At 52.7% G+C, this 17962-nt stretch overlaps 75 non-coding genes across 75 annotated transcripts; 56 read left to right on the plus strand and 19 right to left on the minus strand.

Moving 5' to 3' along the window:
• Nucleotides 1-125: 125 nt before the first annotated feature.
• On the minus strand, nucleotides 126-197 carry trnag-ucc (transfer RNA glycine (anticodon UCC)). Its single transcript has one exon. It is a non-coding gene; the product is annotated as a tRNA-Gly (tRNA).
• Nucleotides 198-384: 187 nt separating this feature from the next.
• trnav-uac (transfer RNA valine (anticodon UAC)) lies at nucleotides 385-457 on the plus strand. Its single transcript has one exon. It is a non-coding gene; the product is annotated as a tRNA-Val (tRNA).
• An 84-nt stretch (nucleotides 458-541) lies between these two features.
• Nucleotides 542-614, plus strand: trnav-aac (transfer RNA valine (anticodon AAC)). The gene has a single exon. It is a non-coding gene; the product is annotated as a tRNA-Val (tRNA).
• A 135-nt stretch (nucleotides 615-749) lies between these two features.
• On the plus strand, nucleotides 750-822 carry trnav-cac (transfer RNA valine (anticodon CAC)). Its single transcript has one exon. It is a non-coding gene; the product is annotated as a tRNA-Val (tRNA).
• A 243-nt stretch (nucleotides 823-1065) lies between these two features.
• Nucleotides 1066-1137, minus strand: trnag-ucc (transfer RNA glycine (anticodon UCC)). The gene has a single exon. It is a non-coding gene; the product is annotated as a tRNA-Gly (tRNA).
• Nucleotides 1138-1324: 187 nt separating this feature from the next.
• trnav-uac (transfer RNA valine (anticodon UAC)) lies at nucleotides 1325-1397 on the plus strand. Its single transcript has one exon. It is a non-coding gene; the product is annotated as a tRNA-Val (tRNA).
• Nucleotides 1398-1481: 84 nt separating this feature from the next.
• trnav-aac (transfer RNA valine (anticodon AAC)) lies at nucleotides 1482-1554 on the plus strand. The gene has a single exon. It is a non-coding gene; the product is annotated as a tRNA-Val (tRNA).
• A 135-nt stretch (nucleotides 1555-1689) lies between these two features.
• On the plus strand, nucleotides 1690-1762 carry trnav-cac (transfer RNA valine (anticodon CAC)). The gene has a single exon. It is a non-coding gene; the product is annotated as a tRNA-Val (tRNA).
• Nucleotides 1763-2005: 243 nt separating this feature from the next.
• trnag-ucc (transfer RNA glycine (anticodon UCC)) lies at nucleotides 2006-2077 on the minus strand. The gene has a single exon. It is a non-coding gene; the product is annotated as a tRNA-Gly (tRNA).
• Nucleotides 2078-2264: 187 nt separating this feature from the next.
• trnav-uac (transfer RNA valine (anticodon UAC)) lies at nucleotides 2265-2337 on the plus strand. Its single transcript has one exon. It is a non-coding gene; the product is annotated as a tRNA-Val (tRNA).
• Nucleotides 2338-2421: 84 nt separating this feature from the next.
• trnav-aac (transfer RNA valine (anticodon AAC)) lies at nucleotides 2422-2494 on the plus strand. Its single transcript has one exon. It is a non-coding gene; the product is annotated as a tRNA-Val (tRNA).
• Nucleotides 2495-2629: 135 nt separating this feature from the next.
• On the plus strand, nucleotides 2630-2702 carry trnav-cac (transfer RNA valine (anticodon CAC)). Its single transcript has one exon. It is a non-coding gene; the product is annotated as a tRNA-Val (tRNA).
• Nucleotides 2703-2945: 243 nt separating this feature from the next.
• trnag-ucc (transfer RNA glycine (anticodon UCC)) lies at nucleotides 2946-3017 on the minus strand. Its single transcript has one exon. It is a non-coding gene; the product is annotated as a tRNA-Gly (tRNA).
• A 187-nt stretch (nucleotides 3018-3204) lies between these two features.
• On the plus strand, nucleotides 3205-3277 carry trnav-uac (transfer RNA valine (anticodon UAC)). The gene has a single exon. It is a non-coding gene; the product is annotated as a tRNA-Val (tRNA).
• An 84-nt stretch (nucleotides 3278-3361) lies between these two features.
• trnav-aac (transfer RNA valine (anticodon AAC)) lies at nucleotides 3362-3434 on the plus strand. The gene has a single exon. It is a non-coding gene; the product is annotated as a tRNA-Val (tRNA).
• A 135-nt stretch (nucleotides 3435-3569) lies between these two features.
• Nucleotides 3570-3642, plus strand: trnav-cac (transfer RNA valine (anticodon CAC)). The gene has a single exon. It is a non-coding gene; the product is annotated as a tRNA-Val (tRNA).
• A 243-nt stretch (nucleotides 3643-3885) lies between these two features.
• trnag-ucc (transfer RNA glycine (anticodon UCC)) lies at nucleotides 3886-3957 on the minus strand. Its single transcript has one exon. It is a non-coding gene; the product is annotated as a tRNA-Gly (tRNA).
• A 187-nt stretch (nucleotides 3958-4144) lies between these two features.
• On the plus strand, nucleotides 4145-4217 carry trnav-uac (transfer RNA valine (anticodon UAC)). The gene has a single exon. It is a non-coding gene; the product is annotated as a tRNA-Val (tRNA).
• Nucleotides 4218-4301: 84 nt separating this feature from the next.
• On the plus strand, nucleotides 4302-4374 carry trnav-aac (transfer RNA valine (anticodon AAC)). Its single transcript has one exon. It is a non-coding gene; the product is annotated as a tRNA-Val (tRNA).
• Nucleotides 4375-4509: 135 nt separating this feature from the next.
• trnav-cac (transfer RNA valine (anticodon CAC)) lies at nucleotides 4510-4582 on the plus strand. The gene has a single exon. It is a non-coding gene; the product is annotated as a tRNA-Val (tRNA).
• Nucleotides 4583-4825: 243 nt separating this feature from the next.
• On the minus strand, nucleotides 4826-4897 carry trnag-ucc (transfer RNA glycine (anticodon UCC)). Its single transcript has one exon. It is a non-coding gene; the product is annotated as a tRNA-Gly (tRNA).
• A 187-nt stretch (nucleotides 4898-5084) lies between these two features.
• trnav-uac (transfer RNA valine (anticodon UAC)) lies at nucleotides 5085-5157 on the plus strand. The gene has a single exon. It is a non-coding gene; the product is annotated as a tRNA-Val (tRNA).
• An 84-nt stretch (nucleotides 5158-5241) lies between these two features.
• On the plus strand, nucleotides 5242-5314 carry trnav-aac (transfer RNA valine (anticodon AAC)). The gene has a single exon. It is a non-coding gene; the product is annotated as a tRNA-Val (tRNA).
• A 135-nt stretch (nucleotides 5315-5449) lies between these two features.
• trnav-cac (transfer RNA valine (anticodon CAC)) lies at nucleotides 5450-5522 on the plus strand. The gene has a single exon. It is a non-coding gene; the product is annotated as a tRNA-Val (tRNA).
• Nucleotides 5523-5765: 243 nt separating this feature from the next.
• trnag-ucc (transfer RNA glycine (anticodon UCC)) lies at nucleotides 5766-5837 on the minus strand. The gene has a single exon. It is a non-coding gene; the product is annotated as a tRNA-Gly (tRNA).
• A 187-nt stretch (nucleotides 5838-6024) lies between these two features.
• Nucleotides 6025-6097, plus strand: trnav-uac (transfer RNA valine (anticodon UAC)). The gene has a single exon. It is a non-coding gene; the product is annotated as a tRNA-Val (tRNA).
• An 84-nt stretch (nucleotides 6098-6181) lies between these two features.
• trnav-aac (transfer RNA valine (anticodon AAC)) lies at nucleotides 6182-6254 on the plus strand. Its single transcript has one exon. It is a non-coding gene; the product is annotated as a tRNA-Val (tRNA).
• A 135-nt stretch (nucleotides 6255-6389) lies between these two features.
• On the plus strand, nucleotides 6390-6462 carry trnav-cac (transfer RNA valine (anticodon CAC)). The gene has a single exon. It is a non-coding gene; the product is annotated as a tRNA-Val (tRNA).
• Nucleotides 6463-6705: 243 nt separating this feature from the next.
• Nucleotides 6706-6777, minus strand: trnag-ucc (transfer RNA glycine (anticodon UCC)). The gene has a single exon. It is a non-coding gene; the product is annotated as a tRNA-Gly (tRNA).
• Nucleotides 6778-6964: 187 nt separating this feature from the next.
• Nucleotides 6965-7037, plus strand: trnav-uac (transfer RNA valine (anticodon UAC)). The gene has a single exon. It is a non-coding gene; the product is annotated as a tRNA-Val (tRNA).
• An 84-nt stretch (nucleotides 7038-7121) lies between these two features.
• trnav-aac (transfer RNA valine (anticodon AAC)) lies at nucleotides 7122-7194 on the plus strand. Its single transcript has one exon. It is a non-coding gene; the product is annotated as a tRNA-Val (tRNA).
• Nucleotides 7195-7329: 135 nt separating this feature from the next.
• On the plus strand, nucleotides 7330-7402 carry trnav-cac (transfer RNA valine (anticodon CAC)). Its single transcript has one exon. It is a non-coding gene; the product is annotated as a tRNA-Val (tRNA).
• Nucleotides 7403-7645: 243 nt separating this feature from the next.
• On the minus strand, nucleotides 7646-7717 carry trnag-ucc (transfer RNA glycine (anticodon UCC)). Its single transcript has one exon. It is a non-coding gene; the product is annotated as a tRNA-Gly (tRNA).
• Nucleotides 7718-7904: 187 nt separating this feature from the next.
• trnav-uac (transfer RNA valine (anticodon UAC)) lies at nucleotides 7905-7977 on the plus strand. Its single transcript has one exon. It is a non-coding gene; the product is annotated as a tRNA-Val (tRNA).
• An 84-nt stretch (nucleotides 7978-8061) lies between these two features.
• trnav-aac (transfer RNA valine (anticodon AAC)) lies at nucleotides 8062-8134 on the plus strand. Its single transcript has one exon. It is a non-coding gene; the product is annotated as a tRNA-Val (tRNA).
• A 135-nt stretch (nucleotides 8135-8269) lies between these two features.
• Nucleotides 8270-8342, plus strand: trnaa-cgc (transfer RNA alanine (anticodon CGC)). Its single transcript has one exon. It is a non-coding gene; the product is annotated as a tRNA-Ala (tRNA).
• A 243-nt stretch (nucleotides 8343-8585) lies between these two features.
• Nucleotides 8586-8657, minus strand: trnag-ucc (transfer RNA glycine (anticodon UCC)). Its single transcript has one exon. It is a non-coding gene; the product is annotated as a tRNA-Gly (tRNA).
• Nucleotides 8658-8844: 187 nt separating this feature from the next.
• Nucleotides 8845-8917, plus strand: trnav-uac (transfer RNA valine (anticodon UAC)). The gene has a single exon. It is a non-coding gene; the product is annotated as a tRNA-Val (tRNA).
• Nucleotides 8918-9001: 84 nt separating this feature from the next.
• On the plus strand, nucleotides 9002-9074 carry trnav-aac (transfer RNA valine (anticodon AAC)). The gene has a single exon. It is a non-coding gene; the product is annotated as a tRNA-Val (tRNA).
• A 135-nt stretch (nucleotides 9075-9209) lies between these two features.
• On the plus strand, nucleotides 9210-9282 carry trnav-cac (transfer RNA valine (anticodon CAC)). Its single transcript has one exon. It is a non-coding gene; the product is annotated as a tRNA-Val (tRNA).
• A 243-nt stretch (nucleotides 9283-9525) lies between these two features.
• On the minus strand, nucleotides 9526-9597 carry trnag-ucc (transfer RNA glycine (anticodon UCC)). The gene has a single exon. It is a non-coding gene; the product is annotated as a tRNA-Gly (tRNA).
• Nucleotides 9598-9784: 187 nt separating this feature from the next.
• On the plus strand, nucleotides 9785-9857 carry trnav-uac (transfer RNA valine (anticodon UAC)). The gene has a single exon. It is a non-coding gene; the product is annotated as a tRNA-Val (tRNA).
• Nucleotides 9858-9941: 84 nt separating this feature from the next.
• Nucleotides 9942-10014, plus strand: trnav-aac (transfer RNA valine (anticodon AAC)). The gene has a single exon. It is a non-coding gene; the product is annotated as a tRNA-Val (tRNA).
• Nucleotides 10015-10149: 135 nt separating this feature from the next.
• On the plus strand, nucleotides 10150-10222 carry trnav-cac (transfer RNA valine (anticodon CAC)). Its single transcript has one exon. It is a non-coding gene; the product is annotated as a tRNA-Val (tRNA).
• A 243-nt stretch (nucleotides 10223-10465) lies between these two features.
• Nucleotides 10466-10537, minus strand: trnag-ucc (transfer RNA glycine (anticodon UCC)). Its single transcript has one exon. It is a non-coding gene; the product is annotated as a tRNA-Gly (tRNA).
• Nucleotides 10538-10724: 187 nt separating this feature from the next.
• Nucleotides 10725-10797, plus strand: trnav-uac (transfer RNA valine (anticodon UAC)). The gene has a single exon. It is a non-coding gene; the product is annotated as a tRNA-Val (tRNA).
• Nucleotides 10798-10881: 84 nt separating this feature from the next.
• On the plus strand, nucleotides 10882-10954 carry trnav-aac (transfer RNA valine (anticodon AAC)). Its single transcript has one exon. It is a non-coding gene; the product is annotated as a tRNA-Val (tRNA).
• A 135-nt stretch (nucleotides 10955-11089) lies between these two features.
• On the plus strand, nucleotides 11090-11162 carry trnaa-cgc (transfer RNA alanine (anticodon CGC)). Its single transcript has one exon. It is a non-coding gene; the product is annotated as a tRNA-Ala (tRNA).
• A 243-nt stretch (nucleotides 11163-11405) lies between these two features.
• trnag-ucc (transfer RNA glycine (anticodon UCC)) lies at nucleotides 11406-11477 on the minus strand. Its single transcript has one exon. It is a non-coding gene; the product is annotated as a tRNA-Gly (tRNA).
• A 187-nt stretch (nucleotides 11478-11664) lies between these two features.
• On the plus strand, nucleotides 11665-11737 carry trnav-uac (transfer RNA valine (anticodon UAC)). The gene has a single exon. It is a non-coding gene; the product is annotated as a tRNA-Val (tRNA).
• Nucleotides 11738-11821: 84 nt separating this feature from the next.
• On the plus strand, nucleotides 11822-11894 carry trnav-aac (transfer RNA valine (anticodon AAC)). The gene has a single exon. It is a non-coding gene; the product is annotated as a tRNA-Val (tRNA).
• A 135-nt stretch (nucleotides 11895-12029) lies between these two features.
• On the plus strand, nucleotides 12030-12102 carry trnav-cac (transfer RNA valine (anticodon CAC)). Its single transcript has one exon. It is a non-coding gene; the product is annotated as a tRNA-Val (tRNA).
• A 243-nt stretch (nucleotides 12103-12345) lies between these two features.
• trnag-ucc (transfer RNA glycine (anticodon UCC)) lies at nucleotides 12346-12417 on the minus strand. The gene has a single exon. It is a non-coding gene; the product is annotated as a tRNA-Gly (tRNA).
• Nucleotides 12418-12604: 187 nt separating this feature from the next.
• trnav-uac (transfer RNA valine (anticodon UAC)) lies at nucleotides 12605-12677 on the plus strand. The gene has a single exon. It is a non-coding gene; the product is annotated as a tRNA-Val (tRNA).
• Nucleotides 12678-12761: 84 nt separating this feature from the next.
• Nucleotides 12762-12834, plus strand: trnav-aac (transfer RNA valine (anticodon AAC)). The gene has a single exon. It is a non-coding gene; the product is annotated as a tRNA-Val (tRNA).
• Nucleotides 12835-12969: 135 nt separating this feature from the next.
• On the plus strand, nucleotides 12970-13042 carry trnav-cac (transfer RNA valine (anticodon CAC)). Its single transcript has one exon. It is a non-coding gene; the product is annotated as a tRNA-Val (tRNA).
• Nucleotides 13043-13285: 243 nt separating this feature from the next.
• Nucleotides 13286-13357, minus strand: trnag-ucc (transfer RNA glycine (anticodon UCC)). Its single transcript has one exon. It is a non-coding gene; the product is annotated as a tRNA-Gly (tRNA).
• A 187-nt stretch (nucleotides 13358-13544) lies between these two features.
• Nucleotides 13545-13617, plus strand: trnav-uac (transfer RNA valine (anticodon UAC)). The gene has a single exon. It is a non-coding gene; the product is annotated as a tRNA-Val (tRNA).
• Nucleotides 13618-13701: 84 nt separating this feature from the next.
• On the plus strand, nucleotides 13702-13774 carry trnav-aac (transfer RNA valine (anticodon AAC)). The gene has a single exon. It is a non-coding gene; the product is annotated as a tRNA-Val (tRNA).
• A 135-nt stretch (nucleotides 13775-13909) lies between these two features.
• On the plus strand, nucleotides 13910-13982 carry trnav-cac (transfer RNA valine (anticodon CAC)). Its single transcript has one exon. It is a non-coding gene; the product is annotated as a tRNA-Val (tRNA).
• Nucleotides 13983-14225: 243 nt separating this feature from the next.
• trnag-ucc (transfer RNA glycine (anticodon UCC)) lies at nucleotides 14226-14297 on the minus strand. The gene has a single exon. It is a non-coding gene; the product is annotated as a tRNA-Gly (tRNA).
• Nucleotides 14298-14484: 187 nt separating this feature from the next.
• trnav-uac (transfer RNA valine (anticodon UAC)) lies at nucleotides 14485-14557 on the plus strand. The gene has a single exon. It is a non-coding gene; the product is annotated as a tRNA-Val (tRNA).
• Nucleotides 14558-14641: 84 nt separating this feature from the next.
• On the plus strand, nucleotides 14642-14714 carry trnav-aac (transfer RNA valine (anticodon AAC)). The gene has a single exon. It is a non-coding gene; the product is annotated as a tRNA-Val (tRNA).
• Nucleotides 14715-14849: 135 nt separating this feature from the next.
• On the plus strand, nucleotides 14850-14922 carry trnav-cac (transfer RNA valine (anticodon CAC)). Its single transcript has one exon. It is a non-coding gene; the product is annotated as a tRNA-Val (tRNA).
• A 243-nt stretch (nucleotides 14923-15165) lies between these two features.
• trnag-ucc (transfer RNA glycine (anticodon UCC)) lies at nucleotides 15166-15237 on the minus strand. Its single transcript has one exon. It is a non-coding gene; the product is annotated as a tRNA-Gly (tRNA).
• A 187-nt stretch (nucleotides 15238-15424) lies between these two features.
• trnav-uac (transfer RNA valine (anticodon UAC)) lies at nucleotides 15425-15497 on the plus strand. The gene has a single exon. It is a non-coding gene; the product is annotated as a tRNA-Val (tRNA).
• An 84-nt stretch (nucleotides 15498-15581) lies between these two features.
• trnav-aac (transfer RNA valine (anticodon AAC)) lies at nucleotides 15582-15654 on the plus strand. Its single transcript has one exon. It is a non-coding gene; the product is annotated as a tRNA-Val (tRNA).
• A 135-nt stretch (nucleotides 15655-15789) lies between these two features.
• Nucleotides 15790-15862, plus strand: trnav-cac (transfer RNA valine (anticodon CAC)). The gene has a single exon. It is a non-coding gene; the product is annotated as a tRNA-Val (tRNA).
• A 243-nt stretch (nucleotides 15863-16105) lies between these two features.
• On the minus strand, nucleotides 16106-16177 carry trnag-ucc (transfer RNA glycine (anticodon UCC)). The gene has a single exon. It is a non-coding gene; the product is annotated as a tRNA-Gly (tRNA).
• Nucleotides 16178-16364: 187 nt separating this feature from the next.
• On the plus strand, nucleotides 16365-16437 carry trnav-uac (transfer RNA valine (anticodon UAC)). The gene has a single exon. It is a non-coding gene; the product is annotated as a tRNA-Val (tRNA).
• Nucleotides 16438-16515: 78 nt separating this feature from the next.
• Nucleotides 16516-16588, plus strand: trnav-aac (transfer RNA valine (anticodon AAC)). The gene has a single exon. It is a non-coding gene; the product is annotated as a tRNA-Val (tRNA).
• Nucleotides 16589-16723: 135 nt separating this feature from the next.
• trnav-cac (transfer RNA valine (anticodon CAC)) lies at nucleotides 16724-16796 on the plus strand. The gene has a single exon. It is a non-coding gene; the product is annotated as a tRNA-Val (tRNA).
• Nucleotides 16797-17039: 243 nt separating this feature from the next.
• trnag-ucc (transfer RNA glycine (anticodon UCC)) lies at nucleotides 17040-17111 on the minus strand. The gene has a single exon. It is a non-coding gene; the product is annotated as a tRNA-Gly (tRNA).
• Nucleotides 17112-17298: 187 nt separating this feature from the next.
• Nucleotides 17299-17371, plus strand: trnav-uac (transfer RNA valine (anticodon UAC)). The gene has a single exon. It is a non-coding gene; the product is annotated as a tRNA-Val (tRNA).
• An 84-nt stretch (nucleotides 17372-17455) lies between these two features.
• Nucleotides 17456-17528, plus strand: trnav-aac (transfer RNA valine (anticodon AAC)). The gene has a single exon. It is a non-coding gene; the product is annotated as a tRNA-Val (tRNA).
• The last annotated feature ends 434 nt before the right edge of the window (nucleotides 17529-17962 follow it).

The raw sequence follows: 17962 nt of genomic DNA on the forward strand, positions 1-17962 counted from the left end.
TCAGACATGGTTGTTAATTAAAGATAAGACATGGAATACTCTGTTGGCTACACTGGTGTCTTTGTGGGCTGACTGTCATGGGACTCTTACATGGCGCGCACCTGAACATTCAACTTAAAAGGGCATGCGTTGGCCGGGAATCGAACCCGGGTCAACTGCTTGGAAGGCAGCTATGCTCACCACTATACCACCAACGCCACGGTTGAGGTAACCGCGCGAATGAGCCCATTTTTAGCCGCGATCTTTATTGTCCCCTCGATGCCAGGCAACTCCGAATCAACGTTTTCTTATTCGACTTCATGTGGATTGAAGGCTCTGGGTGGGAGCGCCGTTTCCCGCACGTGCAGATGACAGGCCGACATCAAAAGAGCCTCACCCGGGGTGGTTTCTGTAGTGTAGTGGTTATCACGTTCGCCTTACACGCGAAAGGTCCCCGGATCGAAGCCGGGTAGGAACAGCGCTCCTTTCTTCGTTCCGGTCAGCGCGTCAAGAAAAACTTTGACGCCGAAAAGACGCCTGAAGTCCGGTGCTGAGCGTTGTGGTTTCTGTAGTGTAGTGGTTATCACGTTCGCCTAACACGCGAAAGGTCCCTGGTTCGAAACCAGGCAGAAACACTGCTTTTGACCTGTCCTCCAATAGGCATCCAGCCGTCATCGGTCGGAAAGGCTGGTGCCTGCTAGAGTGGTTCTTCTCGCCAGAGTTCCTGTTTCCCACACCTTAGGTGGCAGCGAGCAGCCAACCTGCCCGTGGTTTCTGTAGTGTAGCGGTTATCACGTTCGCCTCACACGCGAAAGGTCCCCGGTTCGAAACCGGGCAGAAACATGCTGAGGTTTTTGGCCTTTGCCTCTATGGACCTCATGTTCTCATCACTGCAGACCTTCAGAAACCTTGGAAGACAGTATCCTCTGCAAATATGAGCTCATCTCACATCAATCAACATTCAGACATGGTTGTTAATTAAAGATAAGACATGGAATACTCTGTTGGCTACACTGGTGTCTTTGTGGGCTGACTGTCATGGGACTCTTACATGGCGCGCACCTGAACATTCAACTTAAAAGGGCATGCGTTGGCCGGGAATCGAACCCGGGTCAACTGCTTGGAAGGCAGCTATGCTCACCACTATACCACCAACGCCACGGTTGAGGTAACCGCGCGAATGAGCCCATTTTTAGCCGCGATCTTTATTGTCCCCTCGATGCCAGGCAACTCCGAATCAACGTTTTCTTATTCGACTTCATGTGGATTGAAGGCTCTGGGTGGGAGCGCCGTTTCCCGCACGTGCAGATGACAGGCCGACATCAAAAGAGCCTCACCCGGGGTGGTTTCTGTAGTGTAGTGGTTATCACGTTCGCCTTACACGCGAAAGGTCCCCGGATCGAAGCCGGGTAGGAACAGCGCTCCTTTCTTCGTTCCGGTCAGCGCGTCAAGAAAAACTTTGACGCCGAAAAGACGCCTGAAGTCCGGTGCTGAGCGTTGTGGTTTCTGTAGTGTAGTGGTTATCACGTTCGCCTAACACGCGAAAGGTCCCTGGTTCGAAACCAGGCAGAAACACTGCTTTTGACCTGTCCTCCAATAGGCATCCAGCCGTCATCGGTCGGAAAGGCTGGTGCCTGCTAGAGTGGTTCTTCTCGCCAGAGTTCCTGTTTCCCACACCTTAGGTGGCAGCGAGCAGCCAACCTGCCCGTGGTTTCTGTAGTGTAGCGGTTATCACGTTCGCCTCACACGCGAAAGGTCCCCGGTTCGAAACCGGGCAGAAACATGCTGAGGTTTTTGGCCTTTGCCTCTATGGACCTCATGTTCTCATCACTGCAGACCTTCAGAAACCTTGGAAGACAGTATCCTCTGCAAATATGAGCTCATCTCACATCAATCAACATTCAGACATGGTTGTTAATTAAAGATAAGACATGGAATACTCTGTTGGCTACACTGGTGTCTTTGTGGGCTGACTGTCATGGGACTCTTACATGGCGCGCACCTGAACATTCAACTTAAAAGGGCATGCGTTGGCCGGGAATCGAACCCGGGTCAACTGCTTGGAAGGCAGCTATGCTCACCACTATACCACCAACGCCACGGTTGAGGTAACCGCGCGAATGAGCCCATTTTTAGCCGCGATCTTTATTGTCCCCTCGATGCCAGGCAACTCCGAATCAACGTTTTCTTATTCGACTTCATGTGGATTGAAGGCTCTGGGTGGGAGCGCCGTTTCCCGCACGTGCAGATGACAGGCCGACATCAAAAGAGCCTCACCCGGGGTGGTTTCTGTAGTGTAGTGGTTATCACGTTCGCCTTACACGCGAAAGGTCCCCGGATCGAAGCCGGGTAGGAACAGCGCTCCTTTCTTCGTTCCGGTCAGCGCGTCAAGAAAAACTTTGACGCCGAAAAGACGCCTGAAGTCCGGTGCTGAGCGTTGTGGTTTCTGTAGTGTAGTGGTTATCACGTTCGCCTAACACGCGAAAGGTCCCTGGTTCGAAACCAGGCAGAAACACTGCTTTTGACCTGTCCTCCAATAGGCATCCAGCCGTCATCGGTCGGAAAGGCTGGTGCCTGCTAGAGTGGTTCTTCTCGCCAGAGTTCCTGTTTCCCACACCCCAGGTGGCAGCGAGCGGCCAACCCGCCCGTGGTTTCTGTAGTGTAGCGGTTATCACGTTCGCCTCACACGCGAAAGGTCCCCGGTTCGAAACCGGGCAGAAACATGCTGAGGTTTTTGGCCTTTGCCTCTATGGACCTCATGTTCTCATCACTGCAGACCTTCAGAAACCTTGGAAGACAGTATCCTCTGCAAATATGAGCTCATCTCACATCAATCAACATTCAGACATGGTTGTTAATTAAAGATAAGACATGGAATACTCTGTTGGCTACACTGGTGTCTTTGTGGGCTGACTGTCATGGGACTCTTACATGGCGCGCACCTGAACATTCAACTTAAAAGGGCATGCGTTGGCCGGGAATCGAACCCGGGTCAACTGCTTGGAAGGCAGCTATGCTCACCACTATACCACCAACGCCACGGTTGAGGTAACCGCGCGAATGAGCCCATTTTTAGCCGCGATCTTTATTGTCCCCTCGATGCCAGGCAACTCCGAATCAACGTTTTCTTATTCGACTTCATGTGGATTGAAGGCTCTGGGTGGGAGCGCCGTTTCCCGCACGTGCAGATGACAGGCCGACATCAAAAGAGCCTCACCCGGCGTGGTTTCTGTAGTGTAGTGGTTATCACGTTCGCCTTACACGCGAAAGGTCCCCGGATCGAAGCCGGGTAGGAACAGCGCTCCTTTCTTCGTTCCGGTCAGCGCGTCAAGAAAAACTTTGACGCCGAAAAGACGCCTGAAGTCCGGTGCTGAGCGTTGTGGTTTCTGTAGTGTAGTGGTTATCACGTTCGCCTAACACGCGAAAGGTCCCTGGTTCGAAACCAGGCAGAAACACTGCTTTTGACCTGTCCTCCAATAGGCATCCAGCCGTCATCGGTCGGAAAGGCTGGTGCCTGCTAGAGTGGTTCTTCTCGCCAGAGTTCCTGTTTCCCACACCCCAGGTGGCAGCGAGCGGCCAACCCGCCCGTGGTTTCTGTAGTGTAGCGGTTATCACGTTCGCCTCACACGCGAAAGGTCCCCGGTTCGAAACCGGGCAGAAACATGCTGAGGTTTTTGGCCTTTGCCTCTATGGACCTCATGTTCTCATCACTGCAGACCTTCAGAAACCTTGGAAGACAGTATCCTCTGCAAATATGAGCTCATCTCACATCAATCAACATTCAGACATGGTTGTTAATTAAAGATAAGACATGGAATACTCTGTTGGCTACACTGGTGTCTTTGTGGGCTGACTGTCATGGGACTCTTACATGGCGCGCACCTGAACATTCAACTTAAAAGGGCATGCGTTGGCCGGGAATCGAACCCGGGTCAACTGCTTGGAAGGCAGCTATGCTCACCACTATACCACCAACGCCACGGTTGAGGTAACCGCGCGAATGAGCCCATTTTTAGCCGCGATCTTTATTGTCCCCTCGATGCCAGGCAACTCCGAATCAACGTTTTCTTATTCGACTTCATGTGGATTGAAGGCTCTGGGTGGGAGCGCCGTTTCCCGCACGTGCAGATGACAGGCCGACATCAAAAGAGCCTCACCCGGGGTGGTTTCTGTAGTGTAGTGGTTATCACGTTCGCCTTACACGCGAAAGGTCCCCGGATCGAAGCCGGGTAGGAACAGCGCTCCTTTCTTCGTTCCGGTCAGCGCGTCAAGAAAAACTTTGACGCCGAAAAGACGCCTGAAGTCCGGTGCTGAGCGTTGTGGTTTCTGTAGTGTAGTGGTTATCACGTTCGCCTAACACGCGAAAGGTCCCTGGTTCGAAACCAGGCAGAAACACTGCTTTTGACCTGTCCTCCAATAGGCATCCAGCCGTCATCGGTCGGAAAGGCTGGTGCCTGCTAGAGTGGTTCTTCTCGCCAGAGTTCCTGTTTCCCACACCCCAGGTGGCAGCGAGCGGCCAACCCGCCCGTGGTTTCTGTAGTGTAGCGGTTATCACGTTCGCCTCACACGCGAAAGGTCCCCGGTTCGAAACCGGGCAGAAACATGCTGAGGTTTTTGGCCTTTGCCTCTATGGACCTCATGTTCTCATCACTGCAGACCTTCAGAAACCTTGGAAGACAGTATCCTCTGCAAATATGAGCTCATCTCACATCAATCAACATTCAGACATGGTTGTTAATTAAAGATAAGACATGGAATACTCTGTTGGCTACACTGGTGTCTTTGTGGGCTGACTGTCATGGGACTCTTACATGGCGCGCACCTGAACATTCAACTTAAAAGGGCATGCGTTGGCCGGGAATCGAACCCGGGTCAACTGCTTGGAAGGCAGCTATGCTCACCACTATACCACCAACGCCACGGTTGAGGTAACCGCGCGAATGAGCCCATTTTTAGCCGCGATCTTTATTGTCCCCTCGATGCCAGGCAACTCCGAATCAACGTTTTCTTATTCGACTTCATGTGGATTGAAGGCTCTGGGTGGGAGCGCCGTTTCCCGCACGTGCAGATGACAGGCCGACATCAAAAGAGCCTCACCCGGGGTGGTTTCTGTAGTGTAGTGGTTATCACGTTCGCCTTACACGCGAAAGGTCCCCGGATCGAAGCCGGGTAGGAACAGCGCTCCTTTCTTCGTTCCGGTCAGCGCGTCAAGAAAAACTTTGACGCCGAAAAGACGCCTGAAGTCCGGTGCTGAGCGTTGTGGTTTCTGTAGTGTAGTGGTTATCACGTTCGCCTAACACGCGAAAGGTCCCTGGTTCGAAACCAGGCAGAAACACTGCTTTTGACCTGTCCTCCAATAGGCATCCAGCCGTCATCGGTCGGAAAGGCTGGTGCCTGCTAGAGTGGTTCTTCTCGCCAGAGTTCCTGTTTCCCACACCCCAGGTGGCAGCGAGCGGCCAACCCGCCCGTGGTTTCTGTAGTGTAGCGGTTATCACGTTCGCCTCACACGCGAAAGGTCCCCGGTTCGAAACCGGGCAGAAACATGCTGAGGTTTTTGGCCTTTGCCTCTATGGACCTCATGTTCTCATCACTGCAGACCTTCAGAAACCTTGGAAGACAGTATCCTCTGCAAATATGAGCTCATCTCACATCAATCAACATTCAGACAGGGTTGTTAATTAAAGATAAGACATGGAATACTCTGTTGGCTACACTGGTGTCTTTGTGGGCTGACTGTCATGGGACTCTTACATGGCGCGCACCTGAACATTCAACTTAAAAGGGCATGCGTTGGCCGGGAATCGAACCCGGGTCAACTGCTTGGAAGGCAGCTATGCTCACCACTATACCACCAACGCCACGGTTGAGGTAACCGCGCGAATGAGCCCATTTTTAGCCGCGATCTTTATTGTCCCCTCGATGCCAGGCAACTCCGAATCAACGTTTTCTTATTCGACTTCATGTGGATTGAAGGCTCTGGGTGGGAGCGCCGTTTCCCGCACGTGCAGATGACAGGCCGACATCAAAAGAGCCTCACCCGGCGTGGTTTCTGTAGTGTAGTGGTTATCACGTTCGCCTTACACGCGAAAGGTCCCCGGATCGAAGCCGGGTAGGAACAGCGCTCCTTTCTTCGTTCCGGTCAGCGCGTCAAGAAAAACTTTGACGCCGAAAAGACGCCTGAAGTCCGGTGCTGAGCGTTGTGGTTTCTGTAGTGTAGTGGTTATCACGTTCGCCTAACACGCGAAAGGTCCCTGGTTCGAAACCAGGCAGAAACACTGCTTTTGACCTGTCCTCCAATAGGCATCCAGCCGTCATCGGTCGGAAAGGCTGGTGCCTGCTAGAGTGGTTCTTCTCGCCAGAGTTCCTGTTTCCCACACCCCAGGTGGCAGCGAGCGGCCAACCCGCCCGTGGTTTCTGTAGTGTAGCGGTTATCACGTTCGCCTCACACGCGAAAGGTCCCCGGTTCGAAACCGGGCAGAAACATGCTGAGGTTTTTGGCCTTTGCCTCTATGGACCTCATGTTCTCATCACTGCAGACCTTCAGAAACCTTGGAAGACAGTATCCTCTGCAAATATGAGCTCATCTCACATCAATCAACATTCAGACATGGTTGTTAATTAAAGATAAGACATGGAATACTCTGTTGGCTACACTGGTGTCTTTGTGGGCTGACTGTCATGGGACTCTTACATGGCGCGCACCTGAACATTCAACTTAAAAGGGCATGCGTTGGCCGGGAATCGAACCCGGGTCAACTGCTTGGAAGGCAGCTATGCTCACCACTATACCACCAACGCCACGGTTGAGGTAACCGCGCGAATGAGCCCATTTTTAGCCGCGATCTTTATTGTCCCCTCGATGCCAGGCAACTCCGAATCAACGTTTTCTTATTCGACTTCATGTGGATTGAAGGCTCTGGGTGGGAGCGCCGTTTCCCGCACGTGCAGATGACAGGCCGACATCAAAAGAGCCTCACCCGGGGTGGTTTCTGTAGTGTAGTGGTTATCACGTTCGCCTTACACGCGAAAGGTCCCCGGATCGAAGCCGGGTAGGAACAGCGCTCCTTTCTTCGTTCCGGTCAGCGCGTCAAGAAAAACTTTGACGCCGAAAAGACGCCTGAAGTCCGGTGCTGAGCGTTGTGGTTTCTGTAGTGTAGTGGTTATCACGTTCGCCTAACACGCGAAAGGTCCCTGGTTCGAAACCAGGCAGAAACACTGCTTTTGACCTGTCCTCCAATAGGCATCCAGCCGTCATCGGTCGGAAAGGCTGGTGCCTGCTAGAGTGGTTCTTCTCGCCAGAGTTCCTGTTTCCCACACCCCAGGTGGCAGCGAGCGGCCAACCCGCCCGTGGTTTCTGTAGTGTAGCGGTTATCACGTTCGCCTCACACGCGAAAGGTCCCCGGTTCGAAACCGGGCAGAAACATGCTGAGGTTTTTGGCCTTTGCCTCTATGGACCTCATGTTCTCATCACTGCAGACCTTCAGAAACCTTGGAAGACAGTATCCTCTGCAAATATGAGCTCATCTCACATCAATCAACATTCAGACATGGTTGTTAATTAAAGATAAGACATGGAATACTCTGTTGGCTACACTGGTGTCTTTGTGGGCTGACTGTCATGGGACTCTTACATGGCGCGCACCTGAACATTCAACTTAAAAGGGCATGCGTTGGCCGGGAATCGAACCCGGGTCAACTGCTTGGAAGGCAGCTATGCTCACCACTATACCACCAACGCCACGGTTGAGGTAACCGCGCGAATGAGCCCATTTTTAGCCGCGATCTTTATTGTCCCCTCGATGCCAGGCAACTCCGAATCAACGTTTTCTTATTCGACTTCATGTGGATTGAAGGCTCTGGGTGGGAGCGCCGTTTCCCGCACGTGCAGATGACAGGCCGACATCAAAAGAGCCTCACCCGGGGTGGTTTCTGTAGTGTAGTGGTTATCACGTTCGCCTTACACGCGAAAGGTCCCCGGATCGAAGCCGGGTAGGAACAGCGCTCCTTTCTTCGTTCCGGTCAGCGCGTCAAGAAAAACTTTGACGCCGAAAAGACGCCTGAAGTCCGGTGCTGAGCGTTGTGGTTTCTGTAGTGTAGTGGTTATCACGTTCGCCTAACACGCGAAAGGTCCCTGGTTCGAAACCAGGCAGAAACACTGCTTTTGACCTGTCCTCCAATAGGCATCCAGCCGTCATCGGTCGGAAAGGCTGGTGCCTGCTAGAGTGGTTCTTCTCGCCAGAGTTCCTGTTTCCCACACCCCAGGTGGCAGCGAGCGGCCAACCTGCCCGTGGTTTCTGTAGTGTAGCGGTTATCACGGTCGCCCCGCACGCGAAAGGTCCCCGGTTCGAAACCGGGCAGAAACATGCTGAGGTTTTTGGCCTTTGCCTCTATGGACCTCATGTTCTCATCACTGCAGACCTTCAGAAACCTTGGAAGACAGTATCCTCTGCAAATATGAGCTCATCTCACATCAATCAACATTCAGACATGGTTGTTAATTAAAGATAAGACATGGAATACTCTGTTGGCTACACTGGTGTCTTTGTGGGCTGACTGTCATGGGACTCTTACATGGCGCGCACCTGAACATTCAACTTAAAAGGGCATGCGTTGGCCGGGAATCGAACCCGGGTCAACTGCTTGGAAGGCAGCTATGCTCACCACTATACCACCAACGCCACGGTTGAGGTAACCGCGCGAATGAGCCCATTTTTAGCCGCGATCTTTATTGTCCCCTCGATGCCAGGCAACTCCGAATCAACGTTTTCTTATTCGACTTCATGTGGATTGAAGGCTCTGGGTGGGAGCGCCGTTTCCCGCACGTGCAGATGACAGGCCGACATCAAAAGAGCCTCACCCGGCGTGGTTTCTGTAGTGTAGTGGTTATCACGTTCGCCTTACACGCGAAAGGTCCCCGGATCGAAGCCGGGTAGGAACAGCGCTCCTTTCTTCGTTCCGGTCAGCGCGTCAAGAAAAACTTTGACGCCGAAAAGACGCCTGAAGTCCGGTGCTGAGCGTTGTGGTTTCTGTAGTGTAGTGGTTATCACGTTCGCCTAACACGCGAAAGGTCCCTGGTTCGAAACCAGGCAGAAACACTGCTTTTGACCTGTCCTCCAATAGGCATCCAGCCGTCATCGGTCGGAAAGGCTGGTGCCTGCTAGAGTGGTTCTTCTCGCCAGAGTTCCTGTTTCCCACACCTTAGGTGGCAGCGAGCGGCCAACCTGCCCGTGGTTTCTGTAGTGTAGCGGTTATCACGTTCGCCTCACACGCGAAAGGTCCCCGGTTCGAAACCGGGCAGAAACATGCTGAGGTTTTTGGCCTTTGCCTCTATGGACCTCATGTTCTCATCACTGCAGACCTTCAGAAACCTTGGAAGACAGTATCCTCTGCAAATATGAGCTCATCTCACATCAATCAACATTCAGACATGGTTGTTAATTAAAGATAAGACATGGAATACTCTGTTGGCTACACTGGTGTCTTTGTGGGCTGACTGTCATGGGACTCTTACATGGCGCGCACCTGAACATTCAACTTAAAAGGGCATGCGTTGGCCGGGAAGCGAACCCGGGTCAACTGCTTGGAAGGCAGCTATGCTCACCACTATACCACCAACGCCACGGTTGAGGTAACCGCGCGAATGAGCCCATTTTTAGCCGCGATCTTTATTGTCCCCTCGATGCCAGGCAACTCCGAATCAACGTTTTCTTATTCGACTTCATGTGGATTGAAGGCTCTGGGTGGGAGCGCCGTTTCCCGCACGTGCAGATGACAGGCCGACATCAAAAGAGCCTCACCCGGCGTGGTTTCTGTAGTGTAGTGGTTATCACGTTCGCCTTACACGCGAAAGGTCCCCGGATCGAAGCCGGGTAGGAACAGCGCTCCTTTCTTCGTTCCGGTCAGCGCGTCAAGAAAAACTTTGACGCCGAAAAGACGCCTGAAGTCCGGTGCTGAGCGTTGTGGTTTCTGTAGTGTAGTGGTTATCACGTTCGCCTAACACGCGAAAGGTCCCTGGTTCGAAACCAGGCAGAAACACTGCTTTTGACCTGTCCTCCAATAGGCATCCAGCCGTCATCGGTCGGAAAGGCTGGTGCCTGCTAGAGTGGTTCTTCTCGCCAGAGTTCCTGTTTCCCACACCCCAGGTGGCAGCGAGCGGCCAACCCGCCCGTGGTTTCTGTAGTGTAGCGGTTATCACGTTCGCCTCACACGCGAAAGGTCCCCGGTTCGAAACCGGGCAGAAACATGCTGAGGTTTTTGGCCTTTGCCTCTATGGACCTCATGTTCTCATCACTGCAGACCTTCAGAAACCTTGGAAGACAGTATCCTCTGCAAATATGAGCTCATCTCACATCAATCAACATTCAGACATGGTTGTTAATTAAAGATAAGACATGGAATACTCTGTTGGCTACACTGGTGTCTTTGTGGGCTGACTGTCATGGGACTCTTACATGGCGCGCACCTGAACATTTAACTTAAAAGGGCATGCGTTGGCCGGGAATCGAACCCGGGTCAACTGCTTGGAAGGCAGCTATGCTCACCACTATACCACCAACGCCACGGTTGAGGTAACCGCGCGAATGAGCCCATTTTTAGCCGCGATCTTTATTGTCCCCTCGATGCCAGGCAACTCCGAATCAACGTTTTCTTATTCGACTTCATGTGGATTGAAGGCTCTGGGTGGGAGCGCCGTTTCCCGCACGTGCAGATGACAGGCCGACATCAAAAGAGCCTCACCCAGGGTGGTTTCTGTAGTGTAGTGGTTATCACGTTCGCCTTACACGCGAAAGGTCCCCGGATCGAAGCCGGGTAGGAACAGCGCTCCTTTCTTCGTTCCGGTCAGCGCGTCAAGAAAAACTTTGACGCCGAAAAGACGCCTGAAGTCCGGTGCTGAGCGTTGTGGTTTCTGTAGTGTAGTGGTTATCACGTTCGCCTAACACGCGAAAGGTCCCTGGTTCGAAACCAGGCAGAAACACTGCTTTTGACCTGTCCTCCAATAGGCATCCAGCCGTCATCGGTCGGAAAGGCTGGTGCCTGCTAGAGTGGTTCTTCTCGCCAGAGTTCCTGTTTCCCACACCCCAGGTGGCAGCGAGCGGCCAACCTGCCCGTGGTTTCTGTAGTGTAGCGGTTATCACGGTCGCCCCGCACGCGAAAGGTCCCCGGTTCGAAACCGGGCAGAAACATGCTGAGGTTTTTGGCCTTTGCCTCTATGGACCTCATGTTCTCATCACTGCAGACCTTCAGAAACCTTGGAAGACAGTATCCTCTGCAAATATGAGCTCATCTCACATCAATCAACATTCAGACATGGTTGTTAATTAAAGATAAGACATGGAATACTCTGTTGGCTACACTGGTGTCTTTGTGGGCTGACTGTCATGGGACTCTTACATGGCGCGCACCTGAACATTCAACTTAAAAGGGCATGCGTTGGCCGGGAATCGAACCCGGGTCAACTGCTTGGAAGGCAGCTATGCTCACCACTATACCACCAACGCCACGGTTGAGGTAACCGCGCGAATGAGCCCATTTTTAGCCGCGATCTTTATTGTCCCCTCGATGCCAGGCAACTCCGAATCAACGTTTTCTTATTCGACTTCATGTGGATTGAAGGCTCTGGGTGGGAGCGCCGTTTCCCGCACGTGCAGATGACAGGCCGACATCAAAAGAGCCTCACCCGGCGTGGTTTCTGTAGTGTAGTGGTTATCACGTTCGCCTTACACGCGAAAGGTCCCCGGATCGAAGCCGGGTAGGAACAGCGCTCCTTTCTTCGTTCCGGTCAGCGCGTCAAGAAAAACTTTGACGCCGAAAAGACGCCTGAAGTCCGGTGCTGAGCGTTGTGGTTTCTGTAGTGTAGTGGTTATCACGTTCGCCTAACACGCGAAAGGTCCCTGGTTCGAAACCAGGCAGAAACACTGCTTTTGACCTGTCCTCCAATAGGCATCCAGCCGTCATCGGTCGGAAAGGCTGGTGCCTGCTAGAGTGGTTCTTCTCGCCAGAGTTCCTGTTTCCCACACCCCAGGTGGCAGCGAGCGGCCAACCTGCCCGTGGTTTCTGTAGTGTAGCGGTTATCACGTTCGCCTCACACGCGAAAGGTCCCCGGTTCGAAACCGGGCAGAAACATGCTGAGGTTTTTGGCCTTTGCCTCTATGGACCTCATGTTCTCATCACTGCAGACCTTCAGAAACCTTGGAAGACAGTATCCTCTGCAAATATGAGCTTATCTCACATCAATCAACATTCAGACATGGTTGTTAATTAAAGATAAGACATGGAATACTCTGTTGGCTACACTGGTGTCTTTGTGGGCTGACTGTCATGGGACTCTTACATGGCGCGCACCTGAACATTCAACTTAAAAGGGCATGCGTTGGCCGGGAATCGAACCCGGGTCAACTGCTTGGAAGGCAGCTATGCTCACCACTATACCACCAACGCCACGGTTGAGGTAACCGCGCGAATGAGCCCATTTTTAGCCGCGATCTTTATTGTCCCCTCGATGCCAGGCAACTCCGAATCAACGTTTTCTTATTCGACTTCATGTGGATTGAAGGCTCTGGGTGGGAGCGCCGTTTCCCGCACGTGCAGATGACAGGCCGACATCAAAAGAGCCTCACCCGGCGTGGTTTCTGTAGTGTAGTGGTTATCACGTTCGCCTTACACGCGAAAGGTCCCCGGATCGAAGCCGGGTAGGAACAGCGCTCCTTTCTTCGTTCCGGTCAGCGCGTCAAGAAAAACTTTGACGCCGAAAAGACGCCTGAAGTCCGGTGCTGAGCGTTGTGGTTTCTGTAGTGTAGTGGTTATCACGTTCGCCTAACACGCGAAAGGTCCCTGGTTCGACACCAGGCAGAAACACTGCTTTTGACCTGTCCTCCAATAGGCATCCAGCCGTCATCGGTCGGAAAGGCTGGTGCCTGCTAGAGTGGTTCTTCTCGCCAGAGTTCCTGTTTCCCACACCCCAGGTGGCAGCGAGCGGCCAACCTGCCCGTGGTTTCTGTAGTGTAGCGGTTATCACGTTCGCCTCACGCGCGAAAGGTCCCCGGTTCGAAACCGGGCAGAAACATGCTGAGGTTTTTGGCCTTTGCCTCTATGGACCTCATGTTCTCATCACTGCAGACCTTCAGAAACCTTGGAAGACAGTATCCTCTGCAAATATGAGCTCATCTCACATCAATCAACATTCAGACATGGTTGTTAATTAAAGATAAGACATGGAATACTCTGTTGGCTACACTGGTGTCTTTGTGGGCTGACTGTCATGGGACTCTTACATGGCGCGCACCTGAACATTCAACTTAAAAGGGCATGCGTTGGCCGGGAATCGAACCCGGGTCAACTGCTTGGAAGGCAGCTATGCTCACCACTATACCACCAACGCCACGGTTGAGGTAACCGCGCGAATGAGCCCATTTTTAGCCGCGATCTTTATTGTCCCCTCGATGCCAGGCAACTCCGAATCAACGTTTTCTTATTCGACTTCATGTGGATTGAAGGCTCTGGGTGGGAGCGCCGTTTCCCGCACGTGCAGATGACAGGCCGACATCAAAAGAGCTTCACCCGGCGTGGTTTCTGTAGTGTAGTGGTTATCACGTTCGCCTTACACGCGAAAGGTCCCCGGATCGAAGCCGGGTAGGAACAGCGCTCCTTTATTCGTTCCGGTCAGCGCGTCAAGAAAAACTTTGACGCCGAAAAGACGCCTGAAGTCCGGTGCTGAGCGTTGTGGTTTCTGTAGTGTAGTGGTTATCACGTTCGCCTAACACGCGAAAGGTCCCTGGTTCGAAACCAGGCAGAAACACTGCTTTTGACCTGTCCTCCAATAGGCATCCAGCCGTCATCGGTCGGAAAGGCTGGTGCCTGCTAGAGTGGTTCTTCTCGCCAGAGTTCCTGTTTCCCACACCCCAGGTGGCAGCGAGCGGCCAACCTGCCCGTGGTTTCTGTAGTGTAGCGGTTATCACGTTCGCCTCACACGCGAAAGGTCCCCGGTTCGAAACCGGGCAGAAACATGCTGAGGTTTTTGGCCTTTGCCTCTATGGACCTCATGTTCTCATCACTGCAGACCTTCAGAAACCTTGGAAGACAGTATCCTCTGCAAATATGAGCTCATCTCACATCAATCAACATTCAGACATGGTTGTTAATTAAAGATAAGACATGGAATACTCTGTTGGCTACACTGGTGTCTTTGTGGGCTGACTGTCATGGGACTCTTACATGGCGCGCACCTGAACATTCAACTTAAAAGGGCATGCGTTGGCCGGGAATCGAACCCGGGTCAACTGCTTGGAAGGCAGCTATGCTCACCACTATACCACCAACGCCACGGTTGAGGTAACCGCGCGAATGAGCCCATTTTTAGCCGCGATCTTTATTGTCCCCTCGATGCCAGGCAACTCCGAATCAACGTTTTCTTATTCGACTTCATGTGGATTGAAGGCTCTGGGTGGGAGCGCCGTTTCCCGCACGTGCAGATGACAGGCCGACATCAAAAGAGCCTCACCCGGCGTGGTTTCTGTAGTGTAGTGGTTATCACGTTCGCCTTACACGCGAAAGGTCCCCGGATCGAAGCCGGGTAGGAACAGCGCTCCTTTCTTCGTTCCGGTCAGCGCGTCAAGAAAAACTTTGACGCCGAAAAGACGCCTGAAGTCCGGTGCTGAGCGTTGTGGTTTCTGTAGTGTAGTGGTTATCACGTTCGCCTAACACGCGAAAGGTCCCTGGTTCGACACCAGGCAGAAACACTGCTTTTGACCTGTCCTCCAATAGGCATCCAGCCGTCATCGGTCGGAAAGGCTGGTGCCTGCTAGAGTGGTTCTTCTCGCCAGAGTTCCTGTTTCCCACACCCCAGGTGGCAGCGAGCGGCCAACCTGCCCGTGGTTTCTGTAGTGTAGCGGTTATCACGTTCGCCTCACGCGCGAAAGGTCCCCGGTTCGAAACCGGGCAGAAACATGCTGAGGTTTTTGGCCTTTGCCTCTATGGACCTCATGTTCTCATCACTGCAGACCTTCAGAAACCTTGGAAGACAGTATCCTCTGCAAATATGAGCTCATCTCACATCAATCAACATTCAGACATGGTTGTTAATTAAAGATAAGACATGGAATACTCTGTTGGCTACACTGGTGTCTTTGTGGGCTGACTGTCATGGGACTCTTACATGGCGCGCACCTGAACATTCAACTTAAAAGGGCATGCGTTGGCCGGGAATCGAACCCGGGTCAACTGCTTGGAAGGCAGCTATGCTCACCACTATACCACCAACGCCACGGTTGAGGTAACCGCGCGAATGAGCCCATTTTTAGCCGCGATCTTTATTGTCCCCTCGATGCCAGGCAACTCCGAATCAACGTTTTCTTATTCGACTTCATGTGGATTGAAGGCTCTGGGTGGGAGCGCCGTTTCCCGCACGTGCAGATGACAGGCCGACATCAAAAGAGCTTCACCCGGCGTGGTTTCTGTAGTGTAGTGGTTATCACGTTCGCCTTACACGCGAAAGGTCCCCGGATCGAAGCCGGGTAGGAACAGCGCTCCTTTATTCGTTCCGGTCAGCGCGTCAAGAAAAACTTTGACGCCGAAAAGACGCCTGAAGTCCGGTGCTGAGCGTTGTGGTTTCTGTAGTGTAGTGGTTATCACGTTCGCCTAACACGCGAAAGGTCCCTGGTTCGAAACCAGGCAGAAACACTGCTTTTGACCTGTCCTCCAATAGGCATCCAGCCGTCATCGGTCGGAAAGGCTGGTGCCTGCTAGAGTGGTTCTTCTCGCCAGAGTTCCTGTTTCCCACACCCCAGGTGGCAGCGAGCGGCCAACCTGCCCGTGGTTTCTGTAGTGTAGCGGTTATCACGTTCGCCTCACACGCGAAAGGTCCCCGGTTCGAAACCGGGCAGAAACATGCTGAGGTTTTTGGCCTTTGCCTCTATGGACCTCATGTTCTCATCACTGCAGACCTTCAGAAACCTTGGAAGACAGTATCCTCTGCAAATATGAGCTCATCTCACATCAATCAACATTCAGACATGGTTGTTAATTAAAGATAAGACATGGAATACTCTGTTGGCTACACTGGTGTCTTTGTGGGCTGACTGTCATGGGACTCTTACATGGCGCGCACCTGAACATTCAACTTAAAAGGGCATGCGTTGGCCGGGAATCGAACCCGGGTCAACTGCTTGGAAGGCAGCTATGCTCACCACTATACCACCAACGCCACTGTTGAGGTAACCGCGCGAATGAGCCCATTTTTAGCCGCGATCTTTATTGTCCCCTCGATGCCAGGCAACTCCGAATCAACGTTTTCTTATTCGACTTCATGTGGATTGAAGGCTCTGGGTGGGAGCGCCGTTTCCCGCACGTGCAGATGACAGGCCGACATCAAAAGAGCCTCACCCGGCGTGGTTTCTGTAGTGTAGTGGTTATCACGTTCGCCTTACACGCGAAAGGTCCCCGGATCGAAGCCGGGTAGGAACAGCGCTCCTTTTCCGGTCAGCGCGTCAAGAAAAACTTTGACGCCGAAAAGACGCCTGAAGTCCGGTGCTGAGCGTTGTGGTTTCTGTAGTGTAGTGGTTATCACGTTCGCCTAACACGCGAAAGGTCCCTGGTTCGAAACCAGGCAGAAACACTGCTTTTGACCTGTCCTCCAATAGGCATCCAGCCGTCATCGGTCGGAAAGGCTGGTGCCTGCTAGAGTGGTTCTTCTCGCCAGAGTTCCTGTTTCCCACACCCCAGGTGGCAGCGAGCGGCCAACCTGCCCGTGGTTTCTTTAGTGTAGCGGTTATCACGTTCGCCTCACACGCGAAAGGTCCCCGGTTCGAAACCGGGCAGAAACATGCTGAGGTTTTTGGCCTTTGCCTCTATGGACCTCATGTTCTCATCACTGCAGACCTTCAGAAACCTTGGAAGACAGTATCCTCTGCAAATATGAGCTCATCTCACATCAATCAACATTCAGACATGGTTGTTAATTAAAGATAAGACATGGAATACTCTGTTGGCTACACTGGTGTCTTTGTGGGCTGACTGTCATGGGACTCTTACATGGCACGCACCTGAACATTCAACTTAAAAGGGCATGCGTTGGCCGGGAATCGAACCCGGGTCAACTGCTTGGAAGGCAGCTATGCTCACCACTATACCACCAACGCCACGGTTGAGGTAACCGCGCGAATGAGCCCATTTTTAGCCGCGATCTTTATTGTCCCCTCGATGCCAGGCAACTCCGAATCAACGTTTTCTTATTCGACTTCATGTGGATTGAAGGCTCTGGGTGGGAGCGCCGTTTCCTGCACGTGCAGATGACAGGCCGACATCAAAAGAGCCTCACCCGGCGTGGTTTCTGTAGTGTAGTGGTTATCACGTTCGCCTTACACGCGAAAGGTCCCCGGATCGAAGCCGGGTAGGAACAGCGCTCCTTTCTTCGTTCCGGTCAGCGCGTCAAGAAAAACTTTGACGCCGAAAAGACGCCTGAAGTCCGGTGCTGAGCGTTGTGGTTTCTGTAGTGTAGTGGTTATCACGTTCGCCTAACACGCGAAAGGTCCCTGGTTCGAAACCAGGCAGAAACACTGCTTTTGACCTGTCCTCCAATAGGCATCCAGAGCCCATTTTTAGCCGCGATCTTTATTGTCCCCTCGATGCCGATTTAGGAGAGAGTGGTTCTTCTCGCCAGAGTTCCTGTTTCCCACACCCCAGGTGGCAGCGAGCAGCCAACCTACCACTGGTTTCTGTAGTGTAGCGCTTATCTCGTTTGCCTCACACGTGAACAGTCCTCCGATCAGAACCGTGTAGGGGCAGCAATTATTTTTTTTGTTTTAGAAAGGAAGTCAGCTTTAACGGCAGCGCGTCAAGAAAAGGTCTGACACCGAACCCACGCTAGACTATTAGTTCCAAAACCCGTGGTTTCTGTAATGTAGTGGTTACTACATTCATCTAACACGCGAATGGTCCCTGGTTCGAAAAATCACCTCGGGCAGAAACATGCCGAGGTTTTTGGTCCATG

Source organism: Clarias gariepinus, chromosome 1 (assembly GCF_024256425.1).
Source record: "Clarias gariepinus isolate MV-2021 ecotype Netherlands chromosome 1, CGAR_prim_01v2, whole genome shotgun sequence".
Classification (NCBI taxonomy): Eukaryota; Metazoa; Chordata; class Actinopteri; order Siluriformes; family Clariidae; genus Clarias; species Clarias gariepinus.